This window comes from Dama dama, chromosome 6 (assembly GCF_033118175.1).
Source record: "Dama dama isolate Ldn47 chromosome 6, ASM3311817v1, whole genome shotgun sequence".
In the NCBI taxonomy this organism is placed as follows: Eukaryota; Metazoa; Chordata; class Mammalia; order Artiodactyla; family Cervidae; genus Dama; species Dama dama.
The window spans coordinates 6630336-6644220 of record NC_083686.1 but is presented as its reverse complement, the minus strand read 5'-3'; the positions used below and the strand labels follow the sequence as shown (position 1 = coordinate 6644220).

Below are 13885 nucleotides of genomic sequence, written 5' to 3'. Positions count from 1 at the left end.
ATAGTCCAAGGGGTCGCAAAGAGTTGGACACGACTGAGCAACTTTCACTTACTATGTGTCCATAATTAAAACTGTGTCTGTAGTTAAAACTGTTCTCAGACTTGATAAGGTGATTGTAGAATTCATGTAACTCATGGTATCATTTGCAAAACACATTGACATGATACCCAAAATGTAATATAGCTAAATTTGCATGATCGATTACTAGAGAAATGATACAGACTGTTTATTCATGAGTAAACAGAGCTGAGCTCAAATCTCTTCATAGTTATGTAACTATGGCAAGTTCCTGAACACTTCTGAGTCTAGGTTGTCACTTCTGTAAAATATTGATTATAATGTCTTGATGGGTTATTGTGGAGACTGAAGATAATGAACATATAATGCTTGACATATACCAGTGAGTGTGAGTAAAAGTTGCTCAATAGTGTCCGACTCTTTGCGACCTCATGGACTGCAACATGCCAGGCCTCCCTGTCCATCACCAGCTCCCGGAGTTTACTCAAACTCATGTCCATTGAGTCAGTGATGCCATCCAAGCATCTCATCTCTGTCATCCCCTTCTCCTCCAGCCTTCTCTTTCCCAGCATCAGGGTCTTTTCCAATGAGTCAGTTCTCCGCATCAGGTGGCCAAAGTATTAGAGTTTCAGCTTCAACATCAGTCCTTCCAGTGAACATTCAGGACTGATTTCCTTTAGGATGGACTGGTTGGATCTCCTTGCAGAGAGTCCCTTGGACACTCAAGAGTCTTCTCCAACACCACAGTTCAAAAGCATCAATTCTTCGGGGCTCAGCTTTCTTTATAGTCCAACTCTCACATCCACACATGATTACTGGAAAAAACCATAGCTTTGACTAGATGGACCTTTGTTGGCAAAGTAATGCCTCTGCTTTTTAATATGCTGTGTAGGTTGGTCATAACTTTTCTTCCAAGGAGCAAGCGTCTTTTAATTTCATGGCTGCAGTCACCATCTGCAGTGATTTTGGAGCCCCCACAAATTAAGTCTGTCACTGTTTCCACTGTTTCCTCACCTATTTGCCATGAAGTGATGGGACCATATGCCATGATCTTAGTTTCCTGAATGTTGAGTTTTAAGCCAACTTTTTCACTCTCCTCTTTCACTTTCATCAAGAGGCTCTTTAGTTCTTCTCCGCTTTCTGCCATAAGGGTGCTGTCATCTGCATACCCGAGGTTATTGATATTTCTCCCAGCAATCTTGATTCCAGCCTGTGTTTCATCCAGCCCAGCATTTCTCATGATGTACTCTGCATATAAATTAAATAAGCAGGGTGACAATATATAGCCCTGATGTACTCCTTTCCCGATTTGGAACCAGAGAATTAAATTAAATGTGAGAATTAAGTGGGATTATATAGGCAAGGACTTTATAACAATGCCTGGAATATAACCAAAGAGCTTAAAAAGGAAGACCTTGTTCATTTCTGTTGTTATCCAACAAACACTGTGCGTCAGAAACTCCAGATTCAACATAGCCAAAAGTAAACTTGAAAGACAGGGGCAGGGGGTAGGGCATAAATTTTAAAAGAATGACATAGCCCGAGGACACACACAAACTGATTAGAATCAAATAGGCCCAGGATGGCAGAAATTCAACTTCCACTAGACCTTGAACCTCAGTAGATGCTCATTGTAACACAGAAACAAGCTAAGTGATACACTTACCAGTTCCATGACACTTCTGAGGCCGACCATCAAAGATCAAAAGTGCCTTGTGGCCCAATTTCTAGAAATATTCACCCCTTCCTCATAAAGGGCTTTCCTGGTGGCTCAGATGGTAAAGAATCTGCCTGCAATGCAGGAGACCCAGGTTTGATCCCCAGGTTGGAAAAATCCCCTGAAGAAGAGAATGGCTACCCTCTCCAGTATTCTTGCCTGGAGAATTCCATGCAAGACAAGCTCCATGGACAGAGGAGCTTGGCCAGCTACAGTCCATTGGGGTCACAAAGAGTTGGATATGACTGAGAAACTAATACTCCCCAAAATAGCTGAAGTATGTCTCCCACTCATTATTCTATGAAATTACCCACTCCTATAAGATCAGATAACCCCATACCCTGGGGTTACCCAAACTCACCTTATGAGATGGCCCACATTCTGTCTGCAGAGTGTGTTTCTTTCTAAATAAATCCACTTATTACCTATCACTTTGTCTCCCTCTGAATTTTTTCTAAGATGAGACACCAAGAGCCTGAACTTCATTGAGTCCTGAGACCAGATGTGTGACCTCAGTTAAAAGACCTCAGGTTATTCCAGATTCAAAGCCCAGTCAGGGTTTTGGCTGGGTTCAAGTCCCAACCTGAGGTGCATTGTTTCAGACTCACCGTTTTCTCTGTCCTGTGAGGGCGCCAAGTCTCTGCATTCTTATCACCCTGGCTTTTGTCACTGTTCATCTAGTCACCCCAGCTAGAACAATGACAGCAAACAAACTTGAGTACAAGACCCTATTCTAAGGACTTTCAGTATAAAATTTTATCTTTTCTCAGAATGACTGGAGTGTAGGCACTATTATCATCCCTATATTACTGCTGCAAAGAAACGACTCATTGGAAAAGACACTGATGCTGGGAAAGATTGAGGGCAAGAAGAGAAGGAGGCAACAGAGGATGAGATGGTTGGATAGCATCACCGACTCAATGGACAGGAGTTTGAGCAAACTCTGGGAAATAGTGAAGGACAGGGAAGCCTGGCACGCTGCAGTCCATGAGGTCATAAGACTTAGTGACTAAACAAAAACAACAACTTTACAGATACAAAAACTGAAATGGAAGAGATGCAAAATTTGTCCAGGGTTATCCCACTAACACAGAATCAAGATTTTAACATAGCCAGTCTAGCCCCCAAAACGGTTATTTTATTTTTTACTTATTTTTATTTTTTTTTGCCACACCTCAAGGCTTGCGGGATCTAAGTTCTCCCACTGGGCCCTCTACAGGGAAAATACAGAGTCTTAATCATGCGTATTTCAAGGAAACCTCCTAAACCTGTTGTTTTAACATACATGATACGGCCTCTAGAGATTTTTGAGTTATTTTTAAAGGTTTAACTCTGCATCACTTGAATATCTAATAAATTACACAGCCTTCCTAAACACCCCCAATCCATCCCCTTCTCTACACACACTGACATAGACCTAGTTTAGGTTCTAGTACCTTCTGCTTGAATGACCAGTCTCTCTGGTTTTAGCTTCCTCTCATTCGATCCTGCTAAACCAACCAGTCAAAAGGCTTCTAAGGTAAATCTGATAAATAACTCTCCCTTGATTAAAAACTTTGACTGCCACCCCAGTTTTTGCCAAATAGGATGCAAATACACGTGTCATTCAATGAGGTACCTGGTGTAGGACCTCACAAACAATATTGAGTGTGTTACATTTTACTTTTATCCATATGACCATGTCTTTTTCCCCACTAAAGTGGGCCCTTTTTGAAGGTAAGGACACTGTTTTGTTCATCTTTATTTAACCCATAAATCCCCAGGTCCCAGCAGAACCATAGATATGGATGAAGTCACAATACTGCTAATATGTGAATCCCAATGATTCATTGCCCCACCAGCATGTGAGAGTTGGACCATCAAGAAGGCTGAGTGCAAAAGAATTGATGCTTTCTGATTGTGGTACTGGAGAAGACTCTTGCGAGTCCCTTTGACAGCAAGGAGATCAAACTAGTCAATCCTAAAGGAAATCAACCCTGAATAATGATTGGAAGGACTGATGCTGAAGCTGAAGCCCCAATAGTTTGGCCACATGATGCTAAGGAACCAGCTCATTGGAAAAGACCCTGTTGCTGGGAAAGATAGGAGGCAAGAGGAGAAGTGGGCAGCAGAGGATGAGATGGATAGCTGGTGTCACTGACTCATGGACATGAGTTTGAGAAAACTAAGTGAGATAGATAATCAAGGACAGGGAAGCCAGGAGTGCTACTGTCCACGGGGTTGCAAAGAGTCAGTGACTGAACGACTTACTGACTGAACAACAACCAGTAAGTGCAGAATCTGTAGCTTCAGGAGAACCTGTCACCATTACTAAGAAGTGCTTTTGAGCCCCTAGGTGTGTTTCTCACAGTTCAGTTCAGTCGCTCAGTCATTTCCTACTCTTTGCAACCCCATGGACTGCAGCACCCCAGGCTTCCGTGTCCATCACCAACTCCCGGAGCTTGCTCAAACTCATGGCCATCGAGTTGGTGATGCCATCCAACCATCTCATCTCTGTCGTCCCCTTCTCCTCCTGCCTTCATTGTTTCCCAGGATCAGGGTCTTTTCCAATGAGTCAGTTCTTTGCATCAGGTGGCCAAAGTATCGGAGTTTCAGCTTCAGCATCAGTCCTTCCAATGAATATTCAGGACTGATTTCCTTTAGGATGGACTGGTTGGATCTCCTTGCAGTCCAAGGGACTCTCAAGAGTCTTCTCCAACACCACAGTTCAAAAGCATCAATTCTTCGGCACTCAGCTTTCTTTATATTCCAACTCTCACATCCATACGTGACTTCTCACAGACTCTGTAACAAATTCACTCTCTTTATAGTATGCCACTACCTCAGATAACAAGAGAGCCATTGTGTCTCTGCCTTTCTTCCCCTGAGTCCTGTATTCTCATATCATGAGCTTAGGTGCCAGGTTGTAAAGAATAGCTTTCTTCTTTGTGACATATTGTTAAAGTGATCCCAAAGGAGGCTTATTTCAGCACTGTGTCTTTAGTGAAATAGCTTTCAACTGTATCCAGTTACAGCCCTCCAGCTGCCTGGGCACCATATTTGCTCTCAGGGGTCTGAATCAGGGAAAATTTGAGGTTCAGACACACTGTCATATTCAGAATCCCCACTTCACTCCCACAGTGGCTTTAGTGTTGATGTTCAGAGCTCAGCTTCTCTGTACACAGGTGCCAAATGGAATCTCAGAGACAGAGTGCTGGGTGAAGTAGAAAAGAGTAGCTGATTGCTTTGCCAGCCAAAGGGGGACAAAGCGGGCTACTGCCCTCAAAACTGTGGGTCCCAACTTGGGGAACATAGTGAGAAGTTTTATAGTAATTGTTCAAAGAGGACACTCAGTTCAGTTCCGTTCAGTTCAGTCGCTCAGTCGTGTCCGACTCTTTGCGACCCTGCAGCACGCCAGGCCTCCCTGCCCATCACCAACTCCTGGAGTTTACTCAAACTCATGTCCACTGAGTCGGTGATGCCATCCAACCATCTCATCTCTGTCGTCCCCTTCTCCTCTAGCCTTCTCTCTTTCCCAGCACCAGGGTCTTTTCCAATGAGTCAGTTCTTCTCATCAGGTGGCCAAAGTATTGGAGTTTCAGCTTCCACATCAGTCCTTCCAATGAACGCCCAGGACTGATCTCCTTTAGGATGGACTGGTTGGATCTCCTTGCAGTCCAAGGGACTCTCAAGAGTCTTCTCTAACACCACAGTTCATAAAGCATCAGTTCTTCGGTGCTCAGCTTTCTTTATAGTCCAACTCTCATATCCATACATGACTACTGGAAAAACCATAGCTTTGACTAGATGGACCTTTGTTGGCAAAGTAATGCCTCTGCTTTTTAATATACTGTATAGGTTGGACATTGAGAGAGCCAATTTCTAGGTAGGTTGATAAGAAGTCCAGGGTCCCCAAGGAGGAGAAAGGGGTCTGGAGCCCTCAAGAAGGAGAAAGGGGTCTAGGGCTCTCTAGGAGTAAAGGACAGAGGTTCGTTTCTACATTGCTTTGTCTTAGTCAACATATGAATGTATCTTGCTAGAGGACATGTTTCTCCTTAACAAGAATCTTCTGACTAATCCTGTCATCTTAAAATATGTATTATGGGAGTAGGTCTGGTAAGGTCTTTCTATTGTTCATTTTAATCTTGTTAATTTAAGATGTAAGTTATGGGACTGGGTCTGTAAGTCCTTGATAAGACTAGCTAAGGGGGGATTCTCCAATCCCCTTCTTTTTTTTTTTTTCTCCATCCCCCTTCTGATGTCTGTGTCAGAAGCTTTCTCTGTCTCTTTTCTTACTTTAATAAAGCTCTGCTACACAAAAGCTCTTGAGTGATCAAGCCTGGTCCCTGGTTCCGAAGCTAAATCTTCGGAGATCACGAATCTGACATCGTTCACTGTTAAGCTATCAACATGGTCAGCCTGTGGTCATTCTTCTAATAGGTTGGTGGTGAGGTAAGTAGGAATCTGATGCTGGGAAAGATTGAAGGCAGGAGAGCGGGATGACAGAGGATAAGATGGTTGGATGGCATCACCCACTTGACAGACATGAGTTTGAGCAAGCTCCGGGAGTTGGTGATGCACAGGGAAGCCTGGCATGCTGCGGTCCATGGGGTCACAAAGAGTCGGACACAACAGAGCGACTGAACTGAACTGAACTGAAGTAGGATTCAACATCATCAGCCTTCAGGTCTAACTGTTCTGGGGTCTACAAGCTTGTCGGCAGCAAAGCATCATTAATCATGGGGGAAGAGGGTTGGGTATCTGCCAACTAGCTCAAATATATTGTTGTGTGTATCCACTGATGGGGAAATAGGACTTTGCCCCAAGGCTGCTTTTGATGGTTTATTTCTCCCTGGTCTTGAATCCCCTCCTTTCCCTAATTGACAACTGCTTGAATCTACCTGTTGGAAGTCAGGGAAGGTCCTGGAGGCTGAGTGAAGGCTGTCTCCTGCAATCAAAGAAGTGGGGGACACAGAAAGTCCTTGTGCCCAGGAGCCTCATGGGGCCCGGCATGGTATCAGTCTTGGTCCAGCTCAATTATTTTTCCCTTAAGGTGATCTGTCTTGCATAAGTTACCTCCGTAAATTAGGTAAAACTTCCTACCAGTATGCCAGAGGTACCTAAAGTGATCTGAATCCCAGAATACCCATAGGCGATGCCCAAGGTATGCACTCCAAGGTATATTTGTCTCACCCCTTCCCATGCCCCTCACCAACTCCACTGCCTAGAATGGAGCTTTGTTCATACCAGAGCCTCAGTCAGTATTTTAAGACATGGAATAATATTTGAAATTTTATGCCACTTAAGGAGAACTCAAGTTTATCTGAGGAAAGGAACAAAAACTAGAATGAAAAACTATCTGAACTTCACTCAAAATGACACAGAAATCCTGATATTTAAGGGGGAAAAGACAAAACAAAAACGAAAACAAAAACCACGGGCTCTCAGCTGAGATGAATTTAGCTGTTGCTAAGACTATAGTCATCAGTATACATGCATCTATGTTCTCCAGAGGAATCTTCTGAAGAAATCTGGGTCACAAGTGAATTAATTGTTCACAACCACATGCCACACCCTTTGGTCTGAAGAAAGAAGTTGACTCACTTTCCTTATGGCCAATTGCAGTCAGAATTGCATCAATTTCCTGTTGACACACTCTTTTCTTCAAAAAAAAAAAAAAAAAAAGAAAGAAACCATTTAACTATCTTGTTTCTGTATTGCAAATCGCTTTGGTTGATTTGACTTTTCAGATTTTAAATGTATGAGATTTGTTGTTGTTGCTCTGATGACACTGTTAGGCAACGTGGTATTAATGGAGAAAATTCACCCAGTTCATAACTAGATTAGGATTTTAAACATTGGTAGTGTTTTCAGCTTATTAAAGCTGAACATTTTAATGTGAACATTTCAACAATATTAGTACCGTTACAAATTGCAACTACTGATCGTGAAAATCTCATCTTAGCCTTAGTGGTTAGAATCATGATGTTATGCAAAGGGCACTTGACTACATTTCATAGTTCTTTGTCTCTTTCACTAAACAACTACAATGATCATGGACAAACTCAATAACTTTTATGACAATCTATGAGAAAACAATGTAAAAGTGCCTAGCATAACACTTGGCATATTGCATAGGCATTCAATATCTATTAAAGTGAAAGGTTTAACAGACACTAAACAACTTAGTCTTCATAAATTACGCACTAAGTATATATTTGACCCTCCTATTTGACATGTAGAGCTTTCCCTGGTAGCTCAGCTGGTAAAGAATTCACCTGGAATGCAGAAGACCCTGGTTCGACTCCTGGGTTGGGAAGATCCCCTGGAGAAGGGATAGTCTACCCACTCCAGTATTCTTGGACTTCCCTGGTGGCTCAGATGGTAAAGAATCCACCTGCAACGTGGGAGACCTGGGTTTGATCCCTGGGTTGGGAAGATCTCCTGGAGAAGGAAATGGCAACCCACTCCAGTATTCTTGCCTGGAGAATCCACCTGGACAGAGGAGCCTGGCAGGCTACAGTCCATGGGATCGCAAAGAGTCAGACATGACTAAGCGACTAAGCACATTTGACATGTAGATGTGGAAAGACTCATCATTACATTCATATGAGACTAAGCAAAGTCTCATATTGCCTCTAAATACAAGTCAAAAGTCATAATATAGTGCTTTAAAAAACAACAGGTCACAAGCTAATTGTGGACTGAAACCAGCAAATCTTTTTCATAGAAGATGCCAGAGAAATTTACTCAAAGTCTGAGCAAGGAATATACCTATTGCCACAAGTACCATACCCAACAGTGCCACTGTTATGAGAAAAAAAATTAATGAAGAGGATGTGATAAATAAAACATGAATTGGTCAGGATATTTTGATTGCTGTCTTCTCATTAATTCCTGGTATAAGATGGTCAACTTAAATACACATTTGTCAGAAAATATATAGTATGGTATTTTTGAATTTGTAACTTGCAATATTTTAATCAAATGAATACAAATTGAACTTACGTCATATTTTTTTAAGCAATAAGAATAAAGAATGATAAAGTGAAAACTGTTCAACTACTGGATCTGGGGTGTAAAAACAATAAGGAAAAAACTAGTTATTTTAAACAGCAAATTTTGACCTCATTCACGACACTTTCTAAAGCAGAAAAAAAGCATAATACAAAAGATTATAATAAAGTTTTTTTTCTCTTTTTGGCTACTCCATGTGGCTTGTGGGGTCTTAGTTCCTTAACCAGGAATTGAACTTGGCCCTTGGCAGTGAAAGTATGGGGTCCTAACCATTGAACCACTAGGGAACTCCCATAATGAAGATAATTTAATATGTAGGTTTATTAAATTGTCAAAGATATTTTTAAAATAGAAGCTTAAAATCTTCAAAACTAAAAATCTCCTTGGATGCAACCTGCTGAATTTATTGATAAGGAAAGGGAAAAATACATCAAGATCCCAGTCTAAGCATTGTCAGTGATTAAGCCTTACGACTGTCATTAAGGCACATTGAGAGACAGAAACTAATTCACATGTTTTCTTACAGAATGTTTGGATATGGTGTGTATAAATTAAAATGTAATAAAAAATGCAGAGTGCTAACACAGTAGCTCATTTGTTTTACTACTGTGAAACACTTAGAAGCAATACTTACCACAAGTCCATAGAAATTTCAAAATCCAATTTGATGAAAATAAGCTGCATAACATTTTTAGTTTGTTGGATATATGCAGCAAGATCAGTTCAAACAGGATATGTTATGTTGTTAAACTATAACATCACACAAAATTGAATTAGATATATTTATTTTAGATAATATATTACTGGTAATATAAGTTTAAAAAAATATTTTTGATGGAAAATTTCAAATGAAAACAAGAATAGAAACAGTGGTATAATGAACATTGTCAGGCACCAATAATTATTAGCTTCAATAATTATCGGCTAACATACAATATAACAAAATTCTATTATCTGAATATGATTCTGGTAATTTCATTGAGGTGTTAAAGAACACAGGGATAGTTATTTTGATTAAATATTTAGTACTATTTGGTTGACTATTTTTTTCTAGTTGAAAAATAATTGTGATTTTGCAAACATTTCTGAAGACTAAGTAATAACATGACACACATAAATGATATTTTCAGCATTCTCAATGAACTTTCTTTACAACTACAGGGATTTATTTCAACACATAAATGTATTTAAAGGTTCCAAAAGGCATTTCTGTCATGGCAGTAATCACACAAGCTATTAGTACACCCCAGTTTTTCACAACATATGGAAAACAATAAGATATGTTGAAAGAAAGATATATTTGCTGGGGGGAATCAAACTATTTTATTGTGGGACTTTAGGGGAACGGTCAAAAGGCTGGGAAGATGAGATCCAATATCCTTCTCCAGGCCATCTGCCCAGCTTCTCAGCTGCTGAAATTGAAAAAAAAAGATATTTAAAAAAAATATTTGTGTATTTGACTGTGCTGGGTCTTAGTTGCAGCATGTGGAGTCTTTAGTTGGCATGTGGGAATCTACTTCCCCATCTAGAGACTGAAACATCACTGCCAGAATTGGGAGTGTGGAGTCTTAGCCACTGGACAACCAGGCAAATACATGAAGGAAAGATATTGTATAGCTAATGTTTCTGGCACAAGCTTTTGTAACAGGTTTATGGAGGTATCACTGACATTCAGTAAACCACACATATTTAAAATGTACAGTTTGAGGTCTTGGCAGAAGTATAAACACAAGAAACTGTCACCTGAATAAAAATAATGAAAATCTTCCCCATCCCCAAGTCTCATGGTATCTTGGGTAAGCCCTCCTTCCTGCTCTTTCCCCTGCCCCTCCACTCCTGTCCCCTCACCCCAGGCAATTAATGCTCTTTTTGTCTCTATCTCTTTAGTTTGCATTTCTGAGAATTTTATATAAATGGAATCACTTGTCTGACTTCTTTCACTCAGCATAATTATTTTTTAAACCCATCTGTGTCGTGATTTGCTTCAACAGGTGATTCCTTTTTATTGCTGGCTAGTATTCCATTGTATGTTTTCTATTGGATACCAGTTTATTCACCTGTTATGGACACTTTGGTTATTTCCAAGTTTTGTTATTATAAAATGATGAAGCTACTGTGAACATTTCTATACAAGTTTTTGCATGGACAAATATTTTCTTTTGGGTAAATATCTAAGAGCAGAATGGCTAGATCATTTGGGAGATGCTTCACTTGACAAGAAACTGCCAAAGTATTTTTCCAAAGCGGTTGTACCATTTTACATTCTTTCTTGTTGTTGTGTTGTTCAGTCACTAAGTCGTGTCTGACTCTTTGCGATCCCGTAGACTGTAGCATGCCAGATTCTTCTGTCCTCCACTATCTCCTGGAATTTGCTTATTTCGTCTATTGAGTCAGTGATGCTATTTAACAATCTAATCCTCTGCTGGCCCCTTCTCCTTTTGTCTTCAGTCTTTCCCAGCATCGGTATTTTCCTCACATCAGATGGCCAAAGGATTGGAACTTCAGTTTCAGCAACAGTCCTTCCAATGAATATTCGGGGTTGAGTTCCTTTAGGATTGACTTGTTTGATCTTCTTGCTGTCCAAGGGACTCCCAAGAGTCTTCTCCAGCACCACAGTTTGAAAACATCAATTCTTCCATGCTCAGCCTTCTTTGTGGTCCAACTCTCACATCTGAATGACAACTGGAAAAACCATAGCTTTGACTATACGGACATTTGTCGGCAAAGTGATGTCTCTACTTTTTAATATGCTGTCTAGGTTTGTCATAGCTTTTCTTCCAAGGCAGAGCATGTTGGAATTTCATAGCTGCAGTCACCATCTGCAGTGATTTTGGAGCCCCCATAAAAGAAAATCTGTCACTGCTTTTACATGCTTTACTCCTGGCAATATTCTTTGTTCTGAAATCTACTTTGTCTAGTAACAATAGATATTTTAAATTTCTTTTAATTAGTGTTACCATCATATCTTCTGCAGAAGGGCATTGCAACCAAGTCCAGCATTCTTGCTGGAAAATCCCATGGACAGAGGAAACTGGCAGGTTACAGTCCAAAGAGTTGCAAAGAGTCAGACATGACTGAAGCGACTTAGCATGCATGCAAACACTATCACATCTCTTTTTGCCTCCTTTTTAACCTACATGTGTCATATAAGCAGCATATAATTAGGTCTTGCTCTTTTATCCAATCCAACAATCTCTGCATTACAACAAAGGTATAGAGCCAGTGGTTGCCAGCCGGAGGCAGTTTTGCAGCCCCAGAAGAATTTGACGATCTCTGGAAATATTTTTTTAATATAGTACACTAACACATATATATGGAATTTAGAAAGACGGTAACGATAACCCTGTATGTGAGACAGCAAAAGAGACACGGATGTATAGAACAGTCTTTTGGACTCTGTGGGAGAGGGCGAGGGCAGGATGATATGGGAGAATGGCATTGAAACATGGAAATTATCATATGTGAAACGAATCACCAGTCCAGGTTCGATGCATAAGACAGGGTGCTCAGGGCTGGTGCACTGGGATGACCCAGAGGGATGGGATGAGGAGGAAAGTGGGAGGGGGAGTTCAGGATGGGGAACACATGTACACCCATGGCGGATTCAAGTCAATGTATGGCAGAACCAATACAATGTTGTAAAGTAAAAAAAGTAAATAAAAAAATAAATAAAAATAAAAAATAAAACTAAACCTTCTAACTCCACCCAACAATGGGAAATTCTTTCGTATCTCATTACTGTTGCTGGATGATCTATGTACTCCACAATGGGGAGTGAAACAGTAAAGCAGCTTAGTGACTATGAACTAAAACAGTTATCTGCTGTGAAAGGAAAATATGAACTATTTGGAAATAAAGCTAATTGATGACTTGTGAAAAAAATAATAAATAACATTTTTAAAATGTAAACGCCATGATACTATTTTCCCTCTGATGAGAAACTGTTTATTATTTTGTGAGACTTCAGGAATATAAAGAGATCATATTCTTGTATTAAAGTGTTAAAGTAAGAATAATTCTGTATATATCATCTTTTTTAAAATTGTGCTGATAAAATTATTAGTGAATTTGTGATTCATAAATTAAACAGAAATGTATTTGAATAAGATGGACAGTATTAGCTTGATGGTGACTCCCTGAGGCGTATGAGTTGTGTGCAATGAATATGAGTCTGGAACTCTGAGGTTTGATGCAAATGAAATCAAGTCCAGTGACCTGTGTGAAGTGACCTTTTAGGCAGTGGTTAGGAATATACAAAGATCTTTGTTTTGGTTATTATCACCATGCATTTTTTTTTATAAGTGGATCAATGAAATAATCAATATGCAAATGTATAAAATAAAAAATGATGAATATGTAGCCTTTTCAATTATAAAATATGTGGTTAGGCAAAAATTACTATTATGTATATATTGAAAAGACATTGATAATCAATAGGAAAGATATGTTATGAGGGTATTACCTCTTTGGCTTAGGGTGATATAGACAATGACATATTAGTTACTGGCTGAGTCAGTTACAATTTTGACATTATTAAAAAAAATAAAAATGCTTCAGTGTAAAAAAAAAAAAAATGTAAACGCCGTTATTAGATTTCAGGCGGTAAACTAACAAGGCTGCAGATCAGTTTGCCAGTCTAGTGTGTTTTCTTTTGCCTGAAAGACTGGATTTGCTTTGACGTTTCTTGCATTACTCACAGATCTGCTAGTGATGACTTCTTTCAGCTTTTGCTGGAAAAAACTATTTTGCTTGTTTCTGAAGTATTTTCTCTGGGCATAGAATTTTAGATTGACAGGTTTCTTTCTAGTGCATTAAACAAGTTTGTCTACTGACTTCTCAACTGAATTATTTTCTAAAAGAAATCTGATCTCACTCTCATATTGGAAACAGTGCCCTTTTTCCCATTTTTTTTCTCTTTTTTTAAAGATTTTATCTTAATCATTGGTTTTAGGCAATTTGATTATGATGTGCCTTGGGGTAGTTGTTTTCCTGCTTCACATACTTGGGATTCATCAATCGCCTTAGATCTGTGGTTTTATAATTTCTGTCATTAAAAAAAAATGTTTAGTTATTTCTGTAAATAAATCCTTCAGGTTTCTTCCGCATCTCTTCGTCTCCTATTACAGGCATATTAGGCAGTGGTTCACAGCTCAC

General features: G+C 39.7%; 1 non-coding gene across 1 annotated transcript; it reads left to right on the top strand.

Moving 5' to 3' along the window:
• Positions 1 to 12849: 12849 nt before the first annotated feature.
• Positions 12850 to 12921, top strand: LOC133058913 (small nucleolar RNA SNORD113/SNORD114 family). The gene has a single exon (XR_009693425.1). It is a non-coding gene; the product is annotated as a small nucleolar RNA SNORD113/SNORD114 family (small nucleolar RNA).
• The last annotated feature ends 964 nt before the right edge of the window (positions 12922 to 13885 follow it).